The sequence below is a fragment of the Nycticebus coucang genome, chromosome 18, assembly GCF_027406575.1.
Source record: "Nycticebus coucang isolate mNycCou1 chromosome 18, mNycCou1.pri, whole genome shotgun sequence".
Lineage (NCBI taxonomy): Eukaryota > Metazoa > Chordata > Mammalia > Primates > Lorisidae > Nycticebus > Nycticebus coucang.
In genome coordinates this window covers 42,975,286-43,001,181 of record NC_069797.1, presented here as the reverse complement: position 1 = coordinate 43,001,181, position 25,896 = coordinate 42,975,286, and the positions used below count along the sequence as shown (strand labels likewise).

The 25,896-nt window shown below is 47.1% G+C and overlaps 1 protein-coding gene across 1 annotated transcript in view; it reads left to right on the top strand.

Moving 5' to 3' along the window:
* The first annotated feature begins 1,947 nt into the window (after positions 1-1,947).
* The window catches only part of YPEL2 (yippee like 2), a 74,244-nt gene continuing 50,295 nt past the window's right edge, over positions 1,948-25,896 (top strand). Inside the window, exon 1 of the mRNA XM_053569805.1 lies at positions 1,948-3,657. The gene's annotated coding sequence lies outside the window, so the exon portion shown is untranslated. The remainder of the gene's footprint in view (positions 3,658-25,896) is intronic.

The following is a 25,896-nucleotide window of genomic DNA, read 5'->3' as shown; positions in this document are numbered from 1 at the left end:
AAGTTGCTGTGAGCTGTGACACCACGGCATTCTACCAAGGGTGACATAGTGAGACTCTTTATATAAAAAAAAAAGTCTATTCTAGTCTCACAAACTTTTGATAATCACATTTGTTAGATTAAGGATTAAATGTTAAATGGTTTTTGTTTGTGATTCCTTCTTCTTTGAAAGCATTATTTAGACTTTCCAAAGTAGTCAATTGTGAACAATGATTGGGCTCAGCTTCTTTCTTCTCAGTAGTTTCTTCAGAATAGCTGTTTTTCTTTTTGGAGACTGAGTCCCACTCTGTTGCTCCCAAGCTAGAATACCTTGGCTTCAGTCTAACTCAGTGGCACCCTTAAACTCCTGGTTTCAAGCCATCCTCCCGCCTCAGCCTCCCAAGTATATGGAACTATAGCTACCACCCACCACAACACCCATTTCATTTTTCTTTCTTTCTTTTTTTTTAGAGACAGAGTCTCACTTTATCACCCTTGGTAGGGTGCTATGGTGTTACAGCTCACAGCAACCTCCAACTCCCGGGCTTAGGCGATTCTCTTGCCTCAGCCTCCCAAGTAGCTGGGACTACAACGCCCAGCTATTTTGTTGTTGTTGTTGTTGCAGTTTGGCTGGGGCCAGGGTTAGAACCCGCCACCCTTGGTATATGGGGCTGGCGCCTTACCCACTGAGCCACAGGCGCCGCCCCATCTAATTTTTTATTTTCATTTTATTTATTTATTTGAAACAGAATTTTACTTTGTCATCCTCGATAGAGTGCCTTGGTGTCACAGCTCACAGCAACCTTAAACTCTTGGGCTCAAGCGATTCTCTTGCCTCAGCCTCCCGAGTAGTTGGGACTACAGGTGCCGGCCACAACACCTTTTTTAGAGACAAGGTCTGGCTCTGGCTCAAACTGGTCTTGAACCTATGAGCTCAGGCAATCCATTCACCTCGGCCTCCCAGAGTGCTGGGATTACAGGTGTGAGCTACCATACTCGGCCCAATTTTTCTATTTTTAGTAGAGACAGGGTCTCATTCTTGAGCAGACTGGTCTTGAACTCCTGAGCTCAAGGGATTCTCCCGCCTCAGCTTCCCAGAATGGTAGGATTATAGGCATGAGGCACTGTTCCCCACCCAGAATATCTTTTTAAAAAGTTAAATTAAGAAAAAGTTTGAGATAAGATGTCTCCTATGTTTCCCAGGCTGGTCTGGAACTCCTGGGCTCAAATGATCCTCCTGCTTCAGCCTCCCTAGGAGCTCAGACTATAGACATAGGCCACCTGGCCCAATAGATTCTTCAGAATACATCACCCAAGTCAAGGAGGGAATTTTGCCTCTAATAAACCCCGAGTAAAATGTTCTGTGGGTTCAGGGAGGAAGAACAGTCTCTTTTACTACTTTGTTTTACCCAGTTCTTTGTTTCACATCTCCCTTTTTACCAACACACAATGCTCAGCTCTTTTTTACTGGAAGGAGGCACAATCAGGCTTAATTGAATATTTTTTTTTTTTGTAGAGACAGGGTCTCACTTTATGGCCCTCGGTAGAGTGCCGTGGCCTCACACAGCTCACAGCAACCTCCAACTCCTGGGCTTAGGCGATTCTCTTGTCTCAGCCTCCCAAGTAGCTGGGACTATAGGTGCCCGCCACAACACCCGGCTATTTTTTGGTTTCAGTTTGGCCGGGGCGGGCTTGAACCCGTCACCCTCGGTATATGGGGCCGGCGCCTTACCGACTGAGCCACAGGCGCCGCCCAATTGAATATTTTTTTGTTGGATGGCTGGTTCTGTCTCCTGGCCCTAAGGTCTGGGGGCCTTTTTCAGTCTGTTGCATATACACAGCAAGCCTGCAGGGGTCCTCAGAGCTCCCTCTGAAACCACTGCATGGAGCTAGACCTCTTTAGCTAACATAATCTTTTATTTAAACAGAAACAGTAGCCACCAGTTTTGTTACATAACATTCCAGTATCTTAGGGTGCTAAACTAACACAGCCTCTCCTGTTAGGAAGTGGAGATTTGGCAACACAAATATTCACCAGCACAACATTGCTGAAATGTTGTAACAGATTTGACTTTCTGGTCCTACTTAGAATTTCAGAGCTGGAAGGGACTTGAGAGATCATCCTTTTTCAAGCTTCCTTGTTTTAAACTGTAGAAACCTGGGTCTAGAGAGGCAAAGAAACTTGCCCAAGACACTGATGAGACAAGCTTTTGATAATCACATTTGTTAGATTAAGGATTAAATGTTAAATGGTTTTTGTTTGTGATTCCTCCTTCTTTGAAAGCATTATTTAGATTCTCCAAAGTAGTCAATTGTGAACAATGACCATAGCCCCTGGGGGCTGATATGTGTCATAATATTGATGTATTTGAGGTATTTTGTTTTTAGTAACTTTAGGGACTGGATTCACACCTAACTGCCCAACATATATTAAGTGAATTCAATTTGTTTGACGAATATATTTTAAAGACAGCTGGGTGGAGTTGTAGGTGAAGTTTTGAGCCACCTGCAAATCTGCCCTGGCACCATTCTGGGTTTATGTGCAAACCAGTGTATGGAAGGAGGTTGGAATCAGCTGTGTCTCCTAAAGCATCTCATGTCCTGATAGCTGCAGAACCCCAGTGGCTGAGTGAAAAGGCTAAACCTGCTCTTTTCCCTTGCCCCTGCCAGCATTCTTTATCAAACTGACCTGCTTTCCTGCTGGGAGACTCTGCCCCACTCCACCCACCTGGTGCCTCCCTGGATTTCCTGACTGCCAAGAGTTTATTTTTTAACCTTCTCTTCCTTGAAAAGCACCACCCGACTGACCCAGAATGTAGACTCCTCCCCTCTGGTCACTCTGATCACCCTATTCTCCTGGGCTAACCATTCCTCATCACCCTCCCAACCCCCTGGAAAATCAGCCGCAATAGGGGGCCTTCCAATTCCCTTAAAGCCCCTTTCCTACCTTGAACTCTCTGAAATTACAAGCAGGGCAGGAAGAAGAGGGGAAATGCTTAGGTTTTGAGCAGGTAATGGCTGGGCCAGGTGGGACTGGTACTAGCTTATTAAATTCAACTGCCCCGGGGCCTGAGGGCCACTTCTGATAATTTAGGATCTGGGTTAGGGATGGCTTGCGGGGTAAGGGAGTAATTACTACTCTGGCCTCTGCCCAACACACACACCCTACCTCTAGAGAATCCCAGCCTTAATCTGGGAGAAACCCCAAACCCAAACAAACAGTCTCCTCCCAGGCGCCGAGAGCCCACCCAGCTCTGTCACCCTTCCTCCTTGCCCCGGGCCAGTAGCCTAGACAGGGGGAAGGACCAGGCGCCGGTTCCACTCCCCGCACCCAAGCCCAGCCTGGGCCGAGGGGTTGAGGGGTGGGAGGCAGGGGAAGCGGGGGGCGGAGTTCCGTCCTCTGCTGATTGGCTCCACGCGGATGGGCTGCGGCCGTGCCGGGCCAACCGGCAGCGTGTTGCTATGTGCCGAGCCGAGGGGATAGGTGCGGGGGCGCGTCCGTCACGGGGCAGCCCCCGGCCCCGACCGGAGGGATGCGGAGTGGCGGCCGTGGCAGTGGCGGAGACTGTGGCTTTAAGAGCGCGCCGGGAGCCCGCGGTCCAGCCGGGACGTCCTCTGCTGCTGCGCATCCCCGCGGAGCCGGGCCCGGCGCTGGCCGGACGGGGCAGTCAGCCGCCGGGTGAGAGGCGGGAGCGCGGCGTGGGCGTGGGGCGCGCTGTCAGCGCGCACTGGGGACTGGGGGTGCCCGGCGCTCGCCGCCGTCCCGCCGCCCCTCCGGGGCCCGCGCGCTCCGTCCTGCTGGGGGCGCCCGCGGGGTCCGCGGGTTCGGGGGCTGGGAGCCGGCCGCCGGGGCCACGTGACCGGTTTGTTTACAAACACGGCCGGGCCCCAGCGGAGGGAGCCCGGGTCGCGCGGGTCCCGGGTTCGGGGCCGGGGACCCGTAGGAAGAGCGGGGGCAAATCTGGGGTGCAAGGTCTGGCGGAGGGAAAGGGGAGATCGAGTCGCCGCCGCCGCCTCCTCCGCGTAGTTCCCGCGGGCTTGGGCTTCGTGGGGTCGGGGTGGGGCTTGGGAGGTTTCTGTTCCCGCGTGACGCTACGTCTCCCCTGGAGACCCTGGGGTCCTGGTGCGCCGCCTGGGGGGTGCCGACTCCGGGAGACGGAACGCCCGGCCGACTCCGGGCCCCGCGGAGGTGACCGCAGCTGAGTTCCTGCTCCCTGCCTGCTCCGGTGTCCTTCCCTGGGAGAGGGGCGCCCGTTCTCTCCGGCCCCAGGAGTGTAGCAGCCTCTGCAGCGAGGACCTCCCGGGAGCGGGTGCTGAGGACAGCCCTGACCCCTCCCTGCTTCTCGCTCACCCTCCTTTGCCTGCTGACCTCCTCTAGATGTGTTTCCCCGAAGTGGTGGGCTCGTCTCCGGCGGGGGTGCGAGGGACACCTGTTCCTTTGAACTTCTTGTCTGGGGGGCTGCCACCTCCGACTTCGCTCATAGCTGCAGTTTAAAAGGCTATATGAGGGAGCGTCCTCCGTTTTTCTCTGCTTGGTGTGTGTCTCTGCTTCCCTTTCTGTGCTACCTCCTCCGACCCTAGCGAGCTGCACGGCAAACGGAGCTGCTGCTGAGGCTTGAGGTTTTTGCTTTTCTGTCCTTGCTTTGCTCTCTTCAGACTTGGGACGCTCTTTTGAGGAAGTCCCTTGCCTTTGCTGAGTCCAAAGCTAACAAGACAGCTAGTTGCTCATCTTTTTCTCTCTGCCCTTCCTCCCTTGCTCCTTCCAGCAAGATGTGGCTCTGTCCCAGAACATTGTGCAAGAAGGGTAGCAGTCGGCTTCCCTGTACCCCATTTACTCAGAGCATTAGAAATGGCATGGCACCTAGGGGGCTGAGAAGTTAAGTAAATCACCCCAATGGCTCTGGGGTGGGAGTGGGACTTGATCTCACACTTTTTTGTTTTTTGAGACAGAGTCTTACTATATGGCACTCGGCCATGGTGTCACAGCTCACAGCAGCCTCAAAGTCTTGAGCTTAAGCGAGCGATTCTCTTGCCTCAGCCTCCCAAGTAGCTGGGACTACAGACGCCCAACTGTTTTTTGGTTGCAGTTGTCGTTGTTTAGCAGGTTGGGGCTGGGTTCAAACCCGCCAGTCCTAGTGTATGTGGCCAGTGCCCTAACCACTGAGCTACAGGCGCCGAGCCTGATCTCACACTTTGGATGCTCTCCAGGATTCTGGTTCTGGAGGTCATAGGACCTGTGATCAGTGAGACTGGATTCATTCTTCCCTGGTTTTCCTTTTACTGAGACACTACCACAGAGACTAACCTGAGTTCTATCCTTTCATGCATACTTCCTTAGTCCTTAATGCTGAGACTGAGTCTTGCCTCTGATGAGAAAGATTTTCATTCCTTCCAACTGTGATGAGTGGCTACAAGTTCTTTCTCCTTAGACAAAGGCTCATCTTGAGCATAGCTGTACAAACTTCCTTTGGTACCATCACCTACCCCCAGCTCCATGGTGGGGTCTCAGGCAGGAGTGGGCTGGGAAGCTGGGGATCATCTCCTTCCTCAGTTGGAAGTTAACTTACCAATTTAGGGTCTGATGACAACATGTCTTGGATCTGTCTTGTGATAACTGCTTGAGCTAAAATCAAGAAGCTTGGAGTTAGGGATGGAAATAGAAAGTAAACACCATTCACAAGAATTGTTGTTCTTCCTTTCAGGAGCATGGCTTCCAAACTGAGAGTGGGATCCACAGTTAAGGAATATATTTCACAAGTTCCAGAAAACAATAATTACCCTTACTATCTGCACTGTGCTGTTAAAAAATATTTTTTATACTTCATTAAAAACAAATCAACTGGGCGACGCCTGTGGCTCAGTGAGCAGGGCGCCGGCCCCATATACGGAGGGTGGCGGGTTCAAACCCAGCCCCGGCCAAACTGCAACAAAAAAATAGCCGGGCGTTGTGGCGGGCGCCTGTAGTCCCAGCTACTCGGGAGGCTGAGGCAAGAGAATCGCCTAAGCCCAGGAGTTGGAGGTTGCTGTGAGCTGTGTGAGGCCACGGCGCTGTACCGAGGGCCATAAAGTGAGATTCTGTCTCTACAAAAAAAAAAAAAACCAAATCAACTGGGCGGCGCCTGTGGCTCAGTCGGTAAGGCGCAGGCCTCATATACTGAGGGTGGTGGGTTCAAACCCTGCCCCGGCTGAACTGCAACCAAAAAATAGCTGGGCGTTGTGGCGGGCGCCTGTAGTCCCAGCTACTCGGGAGGCTGAGGCAAGAGAATCGCTTAAGCCCAGGAGTTGGAGGTTGCTGTGAGCTGTGTGATGCCATGGCACTCTACCGAGGGCCATAAAGTGAGACTCTGTCTCTACAAAAAAAAAAAAAAAAAAAAATCAACTGTTGGTCATGACCCATTAATTTGATTTCCTGACCATGTGGGTCATGACCCACAAATTGAGAAACATTGCTTAGGACAGAGGTTCTCCAACTTAAATGTGTATAAAGATAATGTTTATTGGGCGGCACCTGAGCCACAGGTGCCATACCAGTGAGTAGGGCACTGGTCCCATAGGGCACTGGTCCCATATACTGTGCATAGCGGGTTTGAACCTAGCTCCAGCCAAACTGCAACAAAAAAAATAGCTGGGCATTGTGGTGGGCACCTGTAGTCCCAGCTACTTGAGAGGCTGAGGCAAGAGAATCGCCTAAGCTCAAGAGCTGGAGGTTGCTATGAGCTGTGCAACAAAGTGAGACTCTGTCTCTAAAAAAAAAAAAAAAGTTTATTTTCAGGCACAGGACTCTGCATCTTTAGTAAGTGGCCCATGAGATTGTGATGCAGGTGGTTGATAAGAAACCCAGATCTAGTGGCAATTGGGGGCAGTGAATAATGGAAGCATTAACTTGGATATGGAGGGCAAGGTAAGGTATGTGACCCACACTCAGCAATCCCAAGATCACTCAGCTGCCAGTCACACTAGTTTTCACTTTGAAAAGTCTAAGGGCATAGTGTTGTTTTCGAATGCCAGGAGACAGTTGGCCATAAGAGACGGTACCCTTCCCTTCCTACTCCACCCCAACCCCTTTGAGGGCTGCTTTTCACTGTTCTGTACCACTAGATGTTTCTAGGTGCATGGGGGTGGGGACGTGTAGTGCTGTTGAGTTGCTGTACTGTTCAGATTATGTGAATTTTCATTGTCTTGATGATTTTAATGGTTTTCAGGCAGCCACAAAGTCATTGTGCCTGGGGGAGGGGGTGTTAACAATTGGTCAGGAGAAGAAAAGGTTGTTTAGTATCTGGGTATTCCAGACTGTGTTGCCTGGAGGAGTGCAGGATGATGACTTTCCTTTTATTTGGGGCTGGGGAGTCAGGGCTTGTTTATCAACAGGTGTAAATAAGAGAGGAAATTTCCCTTGTCTCTGTGCCTAGCTCGGTCCTGGTTCATTGCCATTGTGATGGCTGGCTCCTGTGTGTAAGTGGATCTTGTTATTCATTCAGTTTTTGATGCTGGTACCTCCGCCTTCAGGTGCACAGTCACACACACACACACACACACACACACAGCTGATATAGGGGCCAGATTTTTTTCTCCCTTTTATTGTGTCCAAACATGATGGTAAAAGAAATTTCTTTGAATTAGTGCTGCAGTTTAGCTTCAAAAATGACTCTGTTATCTACATTCAAATTCAGTGATTGTCCTTCTTGTCAAAGGTGTGCCTTGTATGATAACATTAGCTGTGGGACTGTTTAAATTAACTTTAACAGCATTCAGTTGACCAGTGATTCTCAACCTCCCTAATGCTGCGGCCCTTTAATACAGTTCCTCGCGACCTGCAGGTTGAGAACTGCTGAGTTAGACCAAGCAGCTCACATTCAGAATGTTTGGTTTTGAGCATATGGGAAAAAGAAAGCAACAAAAGGATGGCAAGGGATAGGATATCCTGGAATAGGAAAAGCAGAGGGAAGAGATGTTCAAGTGTGATGCAAATGGAAGATCAGAATCAGTTCCCATTATGAAGGATCTTGACATTTCTCCAGGATCTGTCAAGTAAACACTAGGTGCTGTCACAGTTGCATCCCCCTTAGCATTTTAATAAAAAGCTATTAAAGCTTTGGAAAAAAGGAAGAAACATTTTCAATTTTAGCCTGCAATGAGGGAAAGCTGGTCAGGGCCTGCAGGGTAAAGGTATTTTGTTAGAGTTCTTAGTTTTTGGTGATGTTATCCTTAACAACAGGTGTTACACACTTGAGTCATTAAAGGATTGCACCTATTAAAAAATGATTGCTGCTGCCTGATCCTTCCCTGAGAGCTGTGACTATGGCTTAAAAGTAAATCAGGATATGCTACTTCTGTATTCCAGATAGAATTCATCTCCTTTCCTTATAGCATTGCACGGCCTGTCTCCCTCCTCCGACTTCTCTTACTTCATCTACCATTCTCCACTCTGCTTCGTTCTGCTCCAGCTGCACTGGCCTTCCTGAGGTTGCTAAAACCTGCCTATTTTTGTCACAGGGTTTTTCTGCTGGTAGTACCTCTTTTCAGGATCCCCTTTCTCCAAATTTTGTATGCCTGACTCCTTATCTCAACTTGGGTATCCCTGACCAGTTTATCTAGAACAGTTTTCTCCCTTCAGTCTCTCTTAATCCCCTTAACTTTATTTTTTTCAAAGTACTTTAATACCATCTGGAAATATATTATCTACTTGTTAAAAGGGAAGCTTGAGAGCTTTTCTGTTTTGCTCACTGCTGACAGTATTTGGTGTGGAGCTGGCACTGGGTAAATATCTGTTGGTTGAAGGCATGAATGACTGGGAACTAGGGTTTAGTTGCTAAACTTTACTTTCTTTCTTTCTTTTTTTTTTTTTTTATTGTTGGGGATTCATTGAGGGTCTTTCTTTTTTTTTTTTTTTGAGACAGAGCCTCAAGCTGTCGCCCTGGGTAGAGGGCCATGGCGTCACAGCTCACAGGAACCTCCAACTTCTGGGCTTAAGTGATTCTCTTGCCTCAGCCTCCCAAGTAGCTGAGACTACAGGCGCCCACCACAATGCCCAGCTATTTTTTTTTTTTTGCAGTTCTTTTTGGGCAGGGCTGGGTTTGAACCCACCACCTTGGCATATGGGGCCAGCGCCCTACTCCTTTGAGCCACAGGGGCCACCCCTAAACTTTACTTTCTATAGTAGGGAATAATACTTATTTTTAAGAGAAAAGGAAAAGATAATTCTTCTCTTTTTTCCTGAGACAAGATAGTATTTCTTTGTAATTACTTGTGTGTGTGACAGAGTCTCACTCTCTTGTCCCATGCCGGAGCACCTTGGCCTCAGCCTAGCTCGCAGCAACCTTAAACTCCTGGGCTCAAGTGAGCCACTACCACACCTGGCCACTTGGAATTACTTTAATTTGCAATTTCTGCTTTTCACAGATTTTTCATACCTTTATTCCATCTGTAAGACTGGCAAAGTCTTCAAAATTTTCTTTCTTTCTTTTGTTGTTGTTGTTAATAAACAACTCTTATCTCTCCCTATAACCTTGTTCTGGGCCTCACTGTTTTTTCGTCACAGACATTAGTATTTCTATCTGTAATCACATTTCATTAATACCAGGAGGCACTGGAAGTGGAGCTAAGAGCCTGGGCCAGAAAGACCTGGGTAATTACCTCTATGACTTTGGCTATCTACTAAAATTCTCTAAATCGTTGTTCCTTGTTTGTAAAATGGTACAAATAATAGTTCCTATCTCACAGGATTGATGGGGGGATTAAAGCAGAGAAAGCAGGGAAACCAGGCACAGAGCCTTAAATTAGTGTAAGTAAATGAAGACCAGAAATGCTGCTTACCTCTGTCAGAACTGGAGTGGAATTTAGAGATCATTTAAACGCAAACTGACTGCTGTTCAGCTCTTAACAAATACCTTTTTGGAAGAAGTTGTATTTACAGAGCTTTCAGGAAAGATGTGTTGCTTACCTGTTCCTTTAGCCATCGCTGAAAGCTACCACACCTAGGCCATATTATCTCAGCTTCTCCAGAATGATTTTTACTGAGATGAACTTAGGTGTTTGCTCTTTGCTTTCATGGAGGGACACTGTCAGAAATAGCTTTATGTAACTCATTACTACCGTTCTTATAGGGGTTTATGTTATTGAAGACTTTAGCTACAATCTCACTTAATGTCCTCTTCAAGAAGTACATGGGAGAAATTTCTTTCAGAATAGTAGTTAGTGCCAGAAAAAGCTTTGCCTCCCCAGGGGAACTGGTGTGCTTTTTCTTTTGTGGACAATTGGAAATTTATAACTTATCGTATTTCTCTTTTTGGTTTGGCTACCAGGAAGTACAGAACCAAATGAGTGGCTTGGTTTTTAGTGACTATGGAGGGTCCTATATCCTAATCTTTTTTAGTGTTACCCTTGTAATTTTTATTTTCTTTAATTTCAAGTTAATGATTTATATCTTTCTATTAATTAGATATATGCTGGGTTGGGTACTAAAATCCATTTAGGTGTTTAACATTTTAGAGATAGAAACACTGGGGCTCAAACAGGCAGTAAGGACTTACTCAAGACACAGTAATAATTAGGGCAAAGCGCAGACTATAAATCAGACCTTTCTCAGGCCAACGGCTCTTTCTACTCCTGCACATTCTGGAAGAATACCAACTCCTGACCTAAACCCTAAGTAGCTCATAGTGTCTCAATACTAGGCAAAGTATGCATTCTCCCTGTAATTGGGCAAAGGAGCAATTTGCCAGCCAGGTGCAAGGCTGCCACCTGCATTCCGTTTATCTGGATGGGTCAGTAGCACTTGTGGTCTCCTGAGTCACAGGGCAGTCAGCCCTCCCTGTCCTCTTGAGAATGTGGTATGTCCACGCTAAGTGGTTTCAATCAGAAACTAAATTGCTGGCTCAGAATGAGGTTAGCCTTTGGTATCTGGAGTTTTCTTGTCTACTTCTCACTGGGAAATGAAGGTTTGACATCCAGATGGTAGATGTGCAACTAGGGTCTTCTGGGTATGAAAGTGGCTTTATTTATTTTATTTTATTTTTTTTTGGCCGGGGCTGGGTTTGAACCCACTACCTCCAGCATATGGGACCGGCGCCCTACTCCTTGAGCCACAGGCGCCACCCTATTTCTTTTATTTATTTATTTTTTGTAGAGACAGAGTCTCACTTTATGGCCCTCGGTAAAGTGCTGTGGCATCACAGCTCACAGCAACCTCCAACTCCTGGGCTTAAGCTATTCTCTTGCCTCAGCCTCCCGAGTAGCTGGGACTGCAGGCGCCCGCCACAACGCCCGGCTATTTTTTGGTTGCAGTTCAGCCGGGGCCGAGTTTGAACCCACCACCCTTGGTATATGGGGCCGGCGCCTTACCGATTGAGCCACAGGCGCCGCCCCATATTTTATTTATTTTTTTATTGAGACAAAGTCTCATTTTGTCACCCTTTGTAGAGTGCCATGGCCTCATAATTCACAGCAACCTCAGACTCTTGGGCTCAGGTGATTTTCTTGCCTCAGCCACCCTTGTAGCTGGGACTACAGGCATCCGCCACAACGCCTGGCTATTTCTTTTTGTGTAGCAGGCCCAGGCTGGGTTCAAACCCACTAGTCCCAAGCCTGTGGTCAGAGCCCTAACCACTGAGCGCTGCTCCCACCCCCCCCAACCCCGCTTTATTTTGTTTTACCTGATAATAAATGTAGTTTTAGAAAATACTGACCTTCCAATGACTTGTTTTGTTTGTGGGCTAGGGAGTGGAGGCATGGAATACATCCTGTCAGTCAAGAATATTTTGATTCTTATTTTGAGATAGGGCAGAACTTTTTGGCCTAGGGCTGAAATTTAACTTTGGTTTTGTTGTCTTATTCAACAAATGATAAAGCTTGTGAGAGATAAAGATGAATTAAGAAATGGACCCTGCCCCTAACACATATACTGCAGTCAGTGATAAAGGCATAAGTGTAAATAATGGACTTTAAAGTCATCACAGATACAGAGAGAAGGATGATCTTTTTGGAGGTGGAGCTGTGAAGAATGAAGAGGATTTAAACCTGCAATAACACTCCAGGAGGAACAGTGTGTGCAAAGGCATAGAGGTGTGAACGTGAGGTAGGGTGTGAGGAATGGTAGGCAGGCGGAGATAGGGCAAAGAGAATACTGAAATTTCATGGCCTCCAATGCAGTTAGAGCACTCCATGGAGGTGGATTGCAACTTCTGTTCACAGTAGAACTCCAGGAGGAAGGGCTGTGAACAGAGGCTAATTGACTGACAATCGGTGTCCTCAAAAGGGAAATCTCTAGTGAATCTCAAACCTGGTTGCCTTAAGAATTTCTTTTTTTGCAGTTTTTTGGCCAGGGCTGGGTTTGAACCCACCACCTCTGGCATATGGGGCCAGCGCCCTACTCCTTTGAGCCACAGGCAACGCCTGCCTTAAGAATTTCCTAGGGACCAGGCTGGTGGCACATGCCTGTAATCCTAGCATTCTGGGAGGTGGAGGTGGGTGGATCACTTGAGCTCAGGAGTTCGAGACCAGCCTGAGCAAGAGTGAGACCCTGTCGCTAAAAAATAGCCAGGTGTTCTGGTGGGTGCCCATAATCCTAGCTACTTGGGTGACTAAAACAATAGGATTGCTTGTGCCCAAGAGTTTCAGGTTGCTGTGAGCTGTGATGCCACTGCACTCTACCTGGGGCAAGAAGAGAGACTATCTATCTCAAAAAAAAAAAAAAATTTTTTTTTTTCTTGGCCCCAGCAAAGACTATAAAAAACCCAGAATTTTCAGGAGGGAGAATCCATAATAAAAACAAACATATGCCCTGGAAAGTACTTCCTGGTTTTCTAAAGCGGCCATCCCCACACGTTTGAGGTCTGGAAACCACTGGGATAGTGGTTGATCTCTCTGGCAGAAACCAGTAAGCATCCTGGCCCTTGGCCTCCTTTTTTCTTGCTCTTTCTATTTTTGCCTCTTCCTTTTTTCCATTGTTTGTGTCGCTCCTGTTATGTGTCATCTGTTATGTTTGCCTCCCTTTTTTCTCTTTTACCACTTTGATCTTTGTCGGGGGTCCCTCCCTAAACTGACACACTGCCAAATGAACCATAAAAGAGAAATGAATTATCTTTCGGTGTTTGCTGTAGTAATGGTATAAACTTGAATATTATGTAAAACCGAAAAGTTTTTTTTTTTTTAGAGATAGAGTCTAATTTTATTGCTCTCGGTAGAGTGCTGTGGCATCACAGCTCACAGCAACCTCCAACTCCTGGGCTTAGGTGATTCTCTTGCCTCAGCCTCCGAGTAGCTGGGACTACAGCAACCTGCCACAACGCCCGGCTATTTTTTTGTTGCAGTTTGACCGGGACCGGGTTTGAACCCGCCACCTTTGGTATATAGGGCAGGTGCCCTACTCACTGAGTCAGGGGCACCGCCCTAAAATCTAAATTAAGTAGGCGTTTTAGTTAGTTTTGCTCTCAACGCTCTCAATTTGTCTTTTAGAATGCGAAAAACAAAGTTATCCCCACACTTAACTGCATTCTCAAAGCTAAGTGCGCCATTGTCAGGAAGATACAACTACTGAAAATTAGCTTTTACTTGTGCCTAACGTGTTATCCCACCTTCTGGTTCAGATTTTTCCCTTCCCTCAGTTTTTTCCCATTTCTGCAATTAAATGCTGAAGTGTTCCGCGGTGATTCTGATTGTTCTAAGAAAATTTGACATTTTTTTATTCGCATTACAATTCATGGATTAGACTCTCCCATTCTGCTTGAAGCTTTGGACAACTCCGGGACCAGGAATGCTCTTTCTCAGACCCTTCTGGTTCATCGTGGTTGAAGGGCCCACCTGAGGGGATGGGTGGGGGATTTGAATCCTGGTTCCCTTTCACTAGCGTGACCTTGGGCAGCTTGTTTAACTTGAGCTTGGTCCTTATCTGGAAAACACAGGGAATCATAATGCCTGCCCCTCCGGGTTGTTGTGAGGGTGAAATGAGATAACATCTATCAAGTACTTGGCCCTCCCTTTGGCCCCTTAATAGGGAATTATAATAAATTGTAGAATCCTGGAGGTTGACATGGGCAGTTGCTCCAGGGCCTCCTTCCTGTCTGCCGTCACTCTCTACCGTCCTTCCCCCAAGGCTGACATGAGCTCTTCTTGCCAGGCTTTTGGGCTGGATATGAGGGACGATTAACCAGACCTGGTCTCTGGCCAGGAATGGCTCGCAATGTAGTGGGAAGACTGACCCGTAAACAGATTTGTGGCGGTTTTAAAAAATATATGAAAAAGCTGTGCTGGCCTCATGCACGTCCCTTTCATGTACCAGGCCTAAGTGGAAATTCAGCTTTGATTTATTGACATTTATTTGCCATTCCCATATGGAAAAGAAACCCAGAAATTGTCTGTAGAATCCTTTTCTCTCTCCCACCCTGCCCGCTTTCCTCTCCCTTAGTACAGGGTACCACTAGATGACAGTTTAGAAATCTGTAGAACAAAATATGTTCATCTTTGGGCTGGTGATAGCTGGGTCTTTTGACATTCAAGTATTCTTCTGAAAGTGCCTATTCCCTTTTTTGCTCTTGAGTTTTAAAAACTTCAATTTCCAAATTCCAAATTGTGGAAAGGCAGGGAGCCTAGCCACAGATGTCACTGTAGAGTTTTGGATTTATTTGAATTGGGAGATTAAAGTCAGAAAGCCAAAGGCATGCTGACAGCTGAACAACAGAATTGTATTGGCAGATTTGGGATAGATGGTTTGTAGCTAATTGGGGCCCCAGCTGTGCCCTGGGGGGCCAGCAGTTAAAGAGAAATCAAGGTCACACAGTGCCAGTAGTCCACAACACATTCATGTACTCAGCAAATATTTGAGTGTGGGAAACACAGATGACAATCAAAAAATCACCTCGATGAAAGTAAAAATACAGCTGTGGATAGCGCTGTGTGAGTGGAATAGAGGACCTGACTTAGTGGGAATTGAGGGGGTCCTAGAGGAGGACTGGGTGTTCTCTGTGGAAGTAGCTTCTGAAGATAGGCCTTATCTCTTACCCTATTTTCCATAATGTTTTCTTGATCTTCTAAATGATTATTTTTCATTATAGTTCAAGTAGAGCCCCGTCTGGGGGCAGAAGGATGGACCAGATTCCTCTCTGGGTCACAGATCATGGGAAAAATGTATTTGTTTTGTTTTAACCGGGATCATCATCTCTGAGCATGATTAAATACAAAAGAAAGGACGGATGTAGTGGGTGGCAGTCTGTCAGAGCTGGGCGAAAGGGCAGATTCGGGCCTCCTGCGTGTGTAACAGAGGCAGGGTTGGGGGATCCCTTTCCTTCTTGGCCTGAACCAAGTCTAACACTTCATTTTTCTCTGACTCAGTCTGGCCTAAAACAGCAGCTCAGACTGCTCTGGGGGTTTTGTGGGGACCACCCTGGGAGAAGACTGCTAGGTTGGAAGCCTGAGGGTTCTCTAGGGATCTAGGAGTCACTGCCAGCCTAGGGACGGTTGCTTGAGAATCTGCCCTGGGGGTACAAAAGGCTGTCTGAAAGTCTTGGCAGAATGGGAGATGTTTCTGCTATCAAACAGCAGCCTCGTAAACCCATTAGAGGCTCACGTGGCACAGCTCATCGGATCCATGATTTCATAGTACTGTAGAGTTTCAGGCTCCATCTGCCAGCCCAAGTGAGTGTCATTTTACTCAGTTACATTTATCAGGCATCTCCAATGTCATTGTCTTTTAGCAGGCCCTGGCCAGGTTCAAACCCACCAGCCCTAGTGTACGTGGCCAGTGCCCTAACCACTGAACTACGGGCACCGAGCCTGAGAGACACTCTTAATTAAACAGTCTTGCAACATGGTTACATGGTAGAGACTCTTGGGATATGCTGGGAATCTTGTTCATTGGATTGTCAGTGTTTCTTCTCTGACTGCCCAGAGTTTACTGGCTTTTTAACTTTGTGGGGCATTAACGGTGTGTGAATCCCATGTAATACCCAGATTGGATATTTTAAATGTACTGGATAGTGGCAGAGTAAGTAAGGAGATTTTTTAAAATGCCAGCGTTGCATGGCAGCATGCTTTCACTGAGAGTCACTTATTTTACTCAGTTACATTTATCAGTCATCTCCAATGTGCCTGGCACTGTGAATCCTGAGGAAGTCACTAAGGGTCAGGGACGGGAGGAGGTGTCAGAAAGCCTGGGCAGTGGACTGCAGGAAGTTCTTAGTCTGTTGGGGACACAGATACATGAACAGTGGTAAAATTCCATTCCAGAGAAAAAAATGATTTTTTTTTTTGTATATGTGCTGGAGAAGGGGCCACCTCCTCTGCTTAGGGTCTTGCTTGAGTTGAGTATTAAGGGATGAGCAGGCATTTACTAGGCAGAGAAGGTAGGTTAAGCAGGCATTGCAGGTAGCTTGAGCAACTTGAGAAGAGGCAGAGTGTAGTGACTGATCTTGATCTGTTGGAAACAGGGAAACAGGTTTGGAGTGGGGTCAGGAGGTGATAAGAATACAAGGAGAATTGGGCCCAGGCTCTTGGTGCTGCCTGAGGGGTTGGACTGTGTCCTGTAGGCTGCTAGGAAACCACTGGAGGTTTTGAAACATGAGTGAGATGCGATTGGATTGTGTTTTATAAATAGAATTCTAGAATGGCCTAGAGAGGTGAGAGCTGAGTCAGGGAGAAGAGTTGGGAAGCTGTCACAGTCGTCCAGTAGGAGAGAGGATGGGGCTTTCATGGTGTTATTGGTGGCGACTGTGGGTTGGCAATGGGAGGGTGGATTTAAGAAGCAGAACTAACTGTCTAGGGGACAGATGAAGGGAAGGAGAGTAAAGGGTGCTCCCAACTTTACTTGGTTGGGCGACTGGGCATTCAGAAGAAGGAACAGAATTGGGGTGAAGGTGATGGGAGCTGGGGGAAAGAAAAGATGGCTCTGGACATGTTTAGTTTGAAGTACTGTCCTAGGAGCTAGCTGGAGGCGCCCTTTAGAAAGGGGCTCAGAGGTTCAGGAGTGGAAGGCACAGGTTTAGAAGGCTTGAGAAGATGTGGATGAGAATGCCCAGGGAGTGGACAGTTAGAGGTGCATGGTGGAATCACCTGCAAGAAGGAGAACAGACAGGGAGGTTAAGAGGGGGCAGAAGTACTCAGAGAGGCATGGTGAAGCCCTTTAAGGGGAATTTCCGGAGAAAGCACCTGAATGCAGCACCAAGGCCAATTAGTGTTAGCATTCAAAGGTATCAGTGTTTGGACTTGGCACGTTAGAGACTTTCCATATTTTTGTTACTCAAAATTCTGGTTGTGATAAGTGGTATTTGCGATGCTATGCCAGAAGGCTCTGTAGCTCTTTCATTCTTCTAGAGAAGAGTCTTTTATCACTGGATCCAGCCAGACCATCAGAAATCCATGTTCTAGAGCTGCCCCGATTTGACCCCCTCTTTATTTAGTTACTCTTTGGTGTTTGTTATGTTGTTTATTTTCATAGAGAGATGCTGTTTTTTTTTTTTTAGACAGAGTCTTACTATGTTGCCCTCGGTAGAGCTCACATCAACCTCAAACTCTTGGGCTTAAGTGATTCTCTTGCCTCAGCCTCCCAAGTAGCTGAGAGCTGGGACCACAGGCGCCTGCCACAGCGCCTGGCTATTTTTTTGTTGCAGTTGTCATTATTTATTTTAGCTGGCCCAGGCTGGATTTGAACCCACCAGCGCCCTACCCATTGAGCTACTGGTGCCGCCATCCCGGCTATTTTTTGTTCTTGTTGTCATTGTCTTTTAGCAGGCCCTGGCCAGGTTCAAACCCACCAGCCCTAGTGCATGTGGCCAGTGCCCTAACCACTGAACTACGGGCACTGAGCCTGAGAGGCGCTCTTAATTAAACAATCTTGCAACATGGTTACATGGTAGAGACTCTTGGGATATGCTGGGAATCTTGTTCATTGGATTGTGGAATGAACACTGTGGGCAGTGTTTCCTCTCTGACTGCCCACAGAAAAAATTTCTCAGAAAATCTTTATCCTGAACAGCCTGCCTCTTCTGCCTCTTCTGTCTGTGCAAGTTCTAACAGATGCAGCCTCAAGCGGAGGCCTCCCCAGGTAAAGTGCGGAACTGACTGCCATGTGGTAACGCATTGCCCTGCTAGCAGACATTGCAAAGGCATTGTCCAGTAACCATCTCTGAATGGACTCTGTGAGGCTGGCGTGTTCTGTGACCTCACTGAAATCAACATCTTACAGAATGAAGGTTGGTGGATGGATGCTTTGCCCCGTTGCAGGATTCATCTGGCAGAGACATCATTATTACACGGAATTAGGACTTTAAGAGCTGGAGGAATTCTAGAGATCATGTGGGATTATCATCTGACAGATAATCTCCTTGAAATCAAGACTAGACGCTGTATCCTGGGTTGAGATGAATGGCTGGTTTCGTTTATGAAGCAGAATGGCTTCTTGAATATCCAAGCTGGTTTTTATTATCAGCTAGATGGATTTGAAGTGCCACGTGCATCCAGTGCTATAAAAGAAGCATCTATAAAATGACACTGATTTTCCTGCGTGTCTCGCACTTCAGCTCTGTGGCAGTTCTTTTTTTTTTTTTTATTGTTGGGGATTCATTGAGGGTACAATAAGCCAGGTTACACTGATTGCAATTGTTAGGTAAAGTCCCTCTTGCAATCTCTGTGGCAATTCTAATAGGGGACTTTCAGAGAAGTCGTAAATAGCAGCCCGAACCTGAGATTAGTGGAGTCAGTGCAGGCCACAGAGGCAACTTCGCCTGTGCAGTGTGTGATGGAGTGGTCTGTTGTTGCTGAATGACAGCAATGTCAGGTCCCCAGCTAAGCCACAGAAGCCTGCTCAAAACACAGTGTACCTGTAAGTGAGTGAGTTTAGGCCCAACTTCCCAACCACTGTGAATCAACCCGGAGAATAGGAACACTGTTCCTGTTGGTCTTGTGACTAGGAATGATGCCTGTGCTTTTCTTCTTCTTTTGCTAGTAAGGATGATTGTAGTTAATCAAGGTTATTGAGTATTAACCATGTGCCAGGTGCTTTGTCGAATGCCTCGCTTGCATTATCTCATTTGATTGTTTTGTCTACTCCAGAAGGTAGGAGCTATTGTTATCCCCTTTCAGGCAATTTGCCCAGTGATAATGTAGCTGGTGAGAAGAACCAAGGCTGAATCCAAGTCTAGCTGCCTCTGCGTCACTGGACTACATGCTCTGACTTCCCTTATTAGGCAGCCAGAGAAGCCGGGATCCTGGTGAGATTAGAATGAGGAAGGATGATAATTTTTTTAAGAGACAGAGTCTCACTTTGTCTCCCTTGGTAGAGTGCCATGGTGTCACAGCTCACAGCAACCTCCAACTCCTGGACTTAGGTGATTTCCCGAGTATCTGGGACCACAGGCGCTCGCCCCAATGCCTGGCTATTTGTTTTTTTGTTGTTGTTGCAGTTTGGCCGGGGCTGGGTTTGAACCCACCACCCTTGGGTATACCAGGGCCGGCGCCCTACTCACTGAGCCACAGGTGCCGCCCAGGAAGGAAGATAATTGTCCTCTGCAGTCATTCTCTTTTTTTCTGTCTCCCACTCCCAGAAATGGCTAGTGTGTTTCCTTTCCACTGCTGTCACGATCTATTGCCTCCAATCAGGGCATCTCATTCCTCAGGGATGGTAGAACTGAACATCCTGCTCATTCAAGGCTGCTGCCCTCCTGTCCTTAAGGTTAGCATGAAGTCCTTAGTAGGCTTTCTAAGAGGAGTTTTTTTTTTTTTAACTAATGTGAAGGATAGTCGTGGATGCCAGTGTTAGGCCTTTGATTAACACTCAGGATTTAAAAAGTGATCTGTAGTCCAGAAGAACCATGGTTTTCCTGGGCATTTCAGCATAGGAGCTGAGTGGAAGTTGTAAGGGGAGAACTGGGTTAGATGGGGCCCAAGTACCTAGAGTAACCTTCCTGATTCCTTGGAGAGGGAAGAGAGAGGCCTCTCGTGTATGTGAGCTGTGCAGGGAGATGGGCTGGTCCAGTCAGCTGCCTAGTAGGATGCAGAAGGAGTTCAGTTCCATGGCAATACTTAGCCTTTGCTGGGTGCTCTGTGCTGCTGGGTTCAGGCATATAAAATGCTAAAATGTGGTTCCTGCTCTTGGAGCTTAACTTCTAGTAGAGGATACAGAGGCAGAAAAGGATAATTTCAATTTTGTTCTCTTTATATTTATTTGTTTTGATTTTGGATAGTTTCATTTTTATTTATTTTTTTGAAATAGTCTCACTTCGTCGCCCTTGATAGAGTGCTGTGATGTCTCTTGCCTCATCCTCCCAAGTAGCTGGGACTACAGGGGCCAGCCATAACGCCCGGCTATTTTTTGTTGCAGCTGTCATTGTTGTTTAGCTGGCCCAGGCCGGATTTGAACCCACCAGCTTCAGCATATGTGGCTGTCACTATAACCACTGTGCTATGGGTGCCAAGCCAAAAATTTCAATTTTAATAGGAATAAGGCTGGACGCGGTGGCTCACACCTGTAATCCTAGTACTCTGAGAGGCAGAGGTGGGCAGATTGCTTGAGCTCAGGAGCTCTAGACCAGTTTGCAGCCAGGATGAGATGCTGTCTCTTTTAGGGAAAAAAAAAAATGCCTGCCATTGTGGTAGGTGCTTGTAGTTTTAAATTATCTGAAAGCTGAGACAAGAGGATCATTTGAGCCCAAGAGTTTGAGGTTGCTATGAACTATAACGCCACAGCACTTAATTCCATAGTGACAAAGTGAGACTCTGTCTCAAAAACAAAACAAAACAAAAACATAGGTAAAGCCATTGTTGAGATGATATTTGAGCCGAGTCTCCATGGACAAGTAAGGGCCTGGTGTGGAGAGATGGGAACCTTGTGTCAGAGCGAGGGGAATGGCCTTAGCTAAACCACAGAAACGTGAAATGCAAGTGTGGTGCTTCAAAGCTTGCCAAATCCTGAGCACCCAAGAGAGTTCTTGACACTTGGTAGATTTTTTTTTTTTTTTTTTTTTTTTGTGGTTTTCGGCCAGGGCTGGGCTTGAACCTGCCACCTCCGGCATATGGGACTGGCGCCCTACCCCTTTGAACCACAGGCGCCGCCCGACACTTGGTAGATTCTTAAATGTCAGTTCACTTAATGGAGTATAACGCAGAGTATCAGGTGAGTCTGAAGCCATTCTTGGTGTTGGTGGTCATACACTCCTGGAATTAATTATATGGTTACTACATGCCAGGCACATATATGTATTTGTTAACTTAGTTGATGATATTATTACCTCTCTCTTTGATGGGGAAAGTGATGTCCAGAGGGGTTGAGTTATTGTTCAAGATCACACAACTAGTAAATGATGGCACTGTGAAAGGAGAACTCTAGGTTTGGAGAGATGTTATCCCAGAAGTACCATCTCACAGGGGTGCTCAAAGACAGGTTAAAGGGTCCTGGGGGGGGGGGAAGGGAAGGCCACCCCCTCCACAGGGAGGAATCTAGTCATACACAGGAGTTTGGTTCAATTTGAATAGAAAAGAGAAGAAATAAGATGTTTTCAAAGGACCCCAAACTCCATGTCTGTATGAACTCTAAGGCCTCCTTTTTCTTTCTTTCTTTTTTTTTGAGACAGTCTCACTATGTCACCCTTGGTAGAGTGCCTTGGCATCATAGCTCACAGCAACCTCAAACTCTTGGGCTCAGGCGATTCTTTTGCCTTAACCTCCCAAGTAGCTGGGACTACAGGCACCTGCCACAATCCCTCGGTAATTTTTCTATTTTTACTAGAGACGGGGTCTCACTCTTGCTCAGGTTGGTGTTGAACTCTGAGCTCAAGTGATCCTTGGCCTTCCATAGTGCTAGGATTACAGATGTGAGCCGGTGCACCCAGCCTGCATTAGCTCCTGAGGTAGTATATTGAAGATCTTTGTTTTTAATCATAATATTTCACATTTTTTCTTTCCACGCTGTTCAGCATGAGCCAGCTGGGGGTAGTAGCATTTAATTTCCACTGTGATGGATTATTAGTTCACTCAGACTTGTGTTTAATTTGTACATGTGCCCTGAGGCTTTTAAATATCAAGCTTATTTGATTATTGTTAGAAATCAATTTGGACTCCAATATGTTCAATGAGCATGGACTCTTGAAGCGTTGTGGACCCCATGGCCCCATTAACAGGGGCTACAGTCCAAAAACTAAAATGGTGAGTTCTGCAGCCCCATGCTCTTTATTTCTTCCTTTAGAAAATCTATTTATTTTCCTTCCTAAGAATCTACTCAAAGGAGAAACTTTAAAATTTTTTACTTAAAAGGGAAGAAGACAGTGCAGATGATTGTTTTGCTGGCTCTATCTTGCGGCTCTCTCCTCTCACTCAGCCCACTATCCTCAGGCCCACGGGCCTTTCTTGATCCCAGTCACGTGGGATCTTGCTTTCCACTCACCCACCCATTCCTTCTAGTTTGTCCTGTAGCACTTGAACAAGATTCATGTTTCAGCAAGCCATTTTTCTCCTTTCTTAGGGAATAAATCACCTCTTTAGGATGCCTGTGGGTTTTTTTTTTTTTTTGGACAGAGTCTCAAGCTGTCACCCTGGGTAGAGTGCCATGGTGTCATAACTCACAGAAACCTCCAACTTTTGGGCTCAAGTGATCCTCCTGCTTCAGTTTTTCTATTTGTAGTAGAGACGGGGTCTTGCTTTTGCTCAGGCTGGTCTCAAACTCAGGAACTCAAGCAATGCACCCGTCTCGCCTCCCAGAGCATTAGGTTTACAGGCATGAGCCACCATGCCCGGCATTTTTTTTTTTTTTTTGTAGAGACAGAGTCTCACTGTACCGCCCTCGGATAGAGTGCCGTGGCATCACACGGCTCACAGCAACCTCTAACTCTTGGGCTTACGCGATTCTCTTGCCTCAGCCTCCCAAGCAGCTGGGACTACAGGCACCCGCCACAACGCCCAGCTATTTTTTTGTTGCAGTTTGGCCGGGGCTGGGTTTGAACCCGCCACCCTCAGCATATGGGGCCAGCGCCCTACTCACTGAGCCACAGGCGCCGCCCTTTTTTTTTTTTTGAGACAGTCTCACTCTGTTGCCCTGGATAGAGTGCCTTGGTATCACAGCTTGCAGCAACCTCAAATTCTTGGGCTCGATTGATCCTCTTAACTCAGCCTCCCAAGTAGCTGGAGCTACTAGCTAGTTTTTCTGTTTTTAGTAGAGATAGGGTCTTGCTCTTGCTCAGACTGGTCTGGAACACTTGAGCTTGAGCAATCCACCTCCTTGGCCTCCCAGAGTGCTAGGATTACAGGCATAAGCTACCGTTCCTGGCCTGTGTGAATTCACATGAAAGAGGGAGAGGAGCAGAGTGACTCTGGCAGTATGAGTTTACATTTGTATGTGACAAACTCACAAGTGCCCCAAGTAGAATACCTGTCTCTTTCTACCACCTGTGATGCTTAGGCACCCAGTGCCAGGCACCTAGCACCAGGCAGCCTAGGCCCTTGAGTATATGGTGGATTTTACTCTTGTCTTTCCGCGTTCTGAGCTGTGGTGAGGAATGACTGTGTGTACATGAGTGCGCATTTATATGTGACAAACTCACATGTAAGATAGACTATAAATGCCTGTTCTGCAGAAGGCAGCTTTGAATAAGTTTTGGGATTCAGATTCGAAGCTGAGCATAACCAGAAATCTCTGCCTGTGACCTTTTTTTGGGTTTCCTACAGAAAAGAAGTGAGAGAAGAAATAATTCTACTCTGGGGAAATGCATAATTTAGAAGCTGTCTGCACGTATAAGAAAACAGACTGTAGCTGCTCTGTAAACCCAGACTGGCAGCCAGGGTCATTGTTTCCTTTTCTTCCCTCAGTGTTTGTATAAGACCGATGGGTCCAGTGCTCCTCGTGCTCCCCCGCGGGCAGTGAAGGCTGTGGACTTGAGAAGTGTTTGGCCTGGGAGAAGCCTACTGTTCCCTTTCCTGTTTCCTTACCCTAACTCATCACACCTTCCTTTCCTGGAAATACTGTCTTGGAACCCAGGGGTATGGGAATGGGTGAGAGTATTTCAGCAGACTCCAAGTGGGGTACTTGGCTTTTTCTACCACCTGTGACGCTTGGGCACCCAGCAGCATCAGTCTGCCATGGCTGCTTTGTCTGTTCACCTCACCTGCTACCCAGAATATGCCCAGTGTGTGACAAAGGGGCTCTGGACTTCAGGGTTTGTGTGTCTTCCTTCCCTATTGCTTGTTACCGTCAGGCTTAATTGTGAGGCAAAGTTGAGGGAATTATTTCCCACTTCCATGCCCTTCAAGTATTTCTATAATGTTCAGTATAACCATGGTTTAAAAAATAGAGGGGGAGGCTACGTGCAGTGGCTCACGCCTGTAATCCTAGCACTCGGGGGGGCCAAGGCGGGTGGATGGCCTGAGCTCAAGGGTTCAAGACCAGCCTGAGCTAGAACGAGATTTCGTCTCTAAAAATAGCCAGGCGCTCTGATGGGCACCTGTAGTCCCAGATACTCGGGAGGCTGAGGGAAGAGGATCACTTGAGCCCAAGAGTTTGAGGTTGCTGTGAGCTGTGATGCCACAGCACTCTTCCTGGGGTGACAGAGTGAGACTCTGTCTCACAAAGAAATAAAAATAAAAATAGAGGGTGGAGACTGAGCAGGTTGACATTATTCACTTTTCCCTATAAGTCTGAGTCCCTTCAAGTATCAGGCATCTCACATTTAATTGGTCACCTTGCATATGAAGCCTTTTTGGCCCAGGACTATGGAAGGGACATGATCTTGTTGTGGGATAAGGGGTAGTGACTCCTTTTGTCCCTTCAACCTAGTGCCAGGCAGTGTCCACTCAGGAAGCATCCCAGGAGTATGGCTGCCTTGGTGTCATCTGTGGTGAGAGGGATGTCAGGGACAGCATCCCTTTGTAAGATGTGGTTCCAGTCAGGTTTAGTGAAAAAAGAGAACTATGATTTGCGGGCTTTCTCTAATCATCCAGATGGATCCCAGACATAATCCAGCAAGGAAGATCTGATTTTGTTGTCTTTCTAAATAATTTTTATCTTCAAAGCATGACACAGGTGTTAATTAACACTCACAGCTCTCCTGGGAGGTAGGCAAGTGGAAACACCACCCCCATTAGTAAAGCCCAGGGGATGTACAGCTGCTGAAGCCTCAGGCAGGTGAGCCACAGAGAAGCAGCAAGACTCTGAGTCCCCGTGGCTGTGCCCTCAGACCTTTGCGTGGCCTTCCTACTCACTTGGTTACCCTGGCGGCCACCTCACTTTCTCAGTGCCCTTGATTCCTTCCCAGTGGGAGAGACGTCTGCTGTGGGATGAGTAATGGAAAGTCTGAGAGTTTGAGAGAAATTCTGGTAAAATTGACTGTTACTGTGGATTTTAGATACAGGAGTCTGATTATGCCATTGATTTCATTCACTTAAAAAATGTTCTTAGATTCTACTTCTGAAGTCAGGTATTAGAACAATAGTCACTTCTTCCAGCCATTAGGGATCCCAACAATCAAGAGTGAGATCCTTTGTGTCCGTGCTCAATCCTAAAGCAAAGGCTGGTGTGGGGTTCACTGCCTCGGCAGGTTGTAGCTTCAAATGTTGGACTCTGGCATGGGGAACGGATGAGAAATCCATATATGCTTATTGGATGAAGTGACTATCCAGAGGTTGAACAACTTCTCCTCTCACCACTCACCTTGGTTGGCTCAGGAGGCAGAGCCCCTTAGGTGTCCTCTCCCTGGGGCTGTAGTGGCACATGTTTACGCCTGGCCTTATTGAGGGTTTTCTGGGAATAGTGATGATGCCAGTGTGCTGAGTGTCCATGGAGGGTACTTGGGAAAGGGTTTCTTTTTTGTTTGTTTTGTTTTTGAGACAGAGACTCATATGTTGCCCTCAGTAGAGTGCCATGGTGTCAATAGCTCAGAGCAAACTCAAACTCTTGGACTCAAGAGATTCTCTTTCCTCAGCTTTCCAAGTAGCTGGGACTACAGGTGCC